The sequence below is a fragment of the Pteropus vampyrus genome, unplaced genomic scaffold (genome assembly GCF_000151845.1).
Source record: "Pteropus vampyrus isolate Shadow unplaced genomic scaffold, Pvam_2.0 Scaffold59, whole genome shotgun sequence".
Classification (NCBI taxonomy): domain Eukaryota; kingdom Metazoa; phylum Chordata; class Mammalia; order Chiroptera; family Pteropodidae; genus Pteropus; species Pteropus vampyrus.
This window is the reverse complement of record NW_011888840.1, coordinates 6,789,312-6,792,294: the sequence shown is the minus strand read 5'-3', so window position 1 is coordinate 6,792,294 and position 2,983 is coordinate 6,789,312.

Genomic DNA, 2,983 nt, shown 5'->3' with positions numbered 1-2,983 from the left:
AAACGAATGAAAGAATGATAGGGTCTTGGTGATGAAGAAAATGAAGATGGAGCCTCAGAAAATGAGAGAAGAAAAGTATGCATTATTTTCCTCCTTCTTTTCTTAGGTCTTTTAAAGAATTCTGAGCCTTTTGAGGGGCCCATATCATTCACTGGTGGGATGGGGAGGAAGGGCTGGAAGCAGCCCCGGAATCCTGAAAAGGCCGTTTGCAGAGCAGAGCTGGCAGCAGAGCCTGCTTCATGATTCTGTGAAGGAGCACAATTGCCTTTTTTGGAGGGCTGGCTCAGACACAGCTGGTGTTGCAAGCTTTGCAACCATAATGCACAGAAAAGCTGGGAAAATCCCACAAAGTGATATTGTATCTGCTTGTGGTCAAGTCGGGACTCCAAATTTGGACAGTGGAATTTGATGGGAAAATGGGAAAAGCATCAGGGGTTACATAGGGAACCTAAGATTTATCACTAAGGCAAGTGGCTATTTCCAGAGAAGCCAGCGAGTGGTGGTAATATTTCTGTGAAGGAGGAGGTGGGCAGGGACCCACAGCGCACTGCTGATGTGATCAACCTGTTAAAATCTTTGAACAAATGGGAAAATCAAAGTTGTTCCATGATACCTTTTAGATCACTGCATGCCAGGAAATATATGAACATTTAAAAAGCATGAAACCAATTGATTAGAACATAAAATACTAGAGGCTGTTGAAGCAATTGGACTAGATGCCAAAATTGGATGCTGCCAAGCTTCTGTTTAAAGCTATTTAAATGTGTCTTAGTGAGAGTCGGAGACCAGAATGGCCAGCTCAAGCCAGGGCGGGCTTTTTAATCAACCTCCCGGGGCGTTTCAGGTAATGACGCCATCTGGGACCTGACATGTGGACCAGCTCAGCTTCCCTTAAGCTCTATGAGTTTGGACTTATCAGGTAACCTCTCAGCCTCGGTTTTTAATCTGTAGAATGGAGCCTGTAACACTTGCCCCAGCTCTTTGAGGGCAATATTATTGTGCATTGGAAAGACCTTTGTCAAATGCTGTTCAGACATACCCAAGGGGGATCCGAGGAGGCCACCATCAAAGTAATCCACCCCCAGTGTTAGACATATTCTCATAATACATGCATTATTGAGGCGGCGGTTGCCAGCTCCAGCGCTGGCTGAATTTAGTTCACAGCATTTATGAATCAGGAGATACTATATAAAGTTCCGGTAATTCTGTTTCTATTGGAAGATCGGAAGCTCTGGGAACATTGGTCGTCATTCCAGTCTAGGAGCCCACGGACTCAGTGTCTAGAAGAGAACGAGGGGAATGAAGCAAGGACTTTGGCCCACCCCAGAGTGTCTTGCAATGTGTGCAAAGGATCCCAAGCCAACTGGTTTCATCCTCATGCACTCACATCATCTCCTTAGCCCACAGCATTTGAGACTTTGCCCCTTGCTTTAAGGCTCTTGGAGACCTCAGTTAAGATGCTAATGATTTTGGAGGAAGTTAAAACATCAAGCAATTATGAAGCATCAAGATTCTAATTGAAATCTATTCAATAAATTTTAAAAAGCTAGTAATTTAGCTAGGTTGGTCACAGACACAGGAGGGAACAGAAAGCCCAAATGCCACCTGGGGCCTAAAATGGGATGGAGGTTGTGAATTTTTGCCAATGGTCCATTTAGAATTCTGAACAGTAGCTGGCAGGGCAGTGAATAGCCTATACGACCTAGGCTTGGGTCCAACAAGAAAACAGTTTATGTTATCTTCATACCAGAATATTATTTAAGAATTTGAGGATAGTCATTAATACTAACCCACAGAAGCCTGTCATTCTTTGCTGCTACCTACATACAACACACACCTCTGGCCTCGTATGACCCAGTTTCTCTGTGTTTTCCCCTCAATGAATGTGTCTTTCTCCAGCTGTCTTTCCTGCAAAACCTCTCTACTTTTAGAGGTGCTAAGCCATTATTATTCCATGGATCTTTTTGCTAGTCAGGCAAAGACTGTGAACCTCTTTTGAGAATATTATTTTTAAATGTAGCCAGTAATATCTATAATAATAAATATGAAATATGTATCATAATACATATTACAATAGGCATAGTATTATTCCACATGCATTATGAAGTTAAAAATAAAACCAATTACATTTAAATACAGTCATCAAAATATTAAAAAAGCATTCGCGTTGTAGTAATATGTGGACTTCTTTATTAACACATGAAATAATAAGATCTAGCAGCAAGTTTAATCACGACCATAATTTCGAAGTGCTAATGTGTATGAATGACATTTTGTGATATTTGCAACATTGTAATGTGATATGAAAATACTTGTGATTTTCACTGATGACAGTTACAGTTACTGTTAATAGTTGTGTGGTTTGCTGCTTACATTCAAACTTGAAGGAAATGCTAAATATCAGTTAGCGATGAATGCAAATGAAGATGTGATTATATTCCCAGCCAAGTACACGGACCCCTTACATTCTCTCTCTAGACTCTTCCCTTCTCTCTAAGAGGTAACCCGTGGGCTTTGGGGTCCGTGTTTGTGCCTCGCTCTATTTCTACTTGTATGACGGTGGCCGTGTAACTTGACGATGCCTTAGTTTCTTATCTCTAATTGGTAACGGCAATACCGTAATTGGTGCTTTCATTATGATACAGTTATTGCATCATGACACCAACTTCTCAGTGGAGTCTGGGCTGCTGTCCCTCCCACCCTGGGCAGCTAACTGGCTGCTTCGTGTCTGTATGACTTTGCACTGGCTTTACGTCTCAAAAGTACAGGACAGGTGTTCAGCCTGGAGCACTCACAGTTGGGTGAGGAGCTGAGCGTGGGGTGGGGATCCAGGTGGACTATCATGTGTAACCACTTCAGAGAGCCGAGAAGGAGCTGCCTGGCTTTGGCTTGATGGTTCCAGTCACAGTGAGTGAGAAGGAGGCTCATTTTGCAACAGGAGTCCTTGAGTCCGAACAGAGAATCAGAAATTCTGGGCATGTCC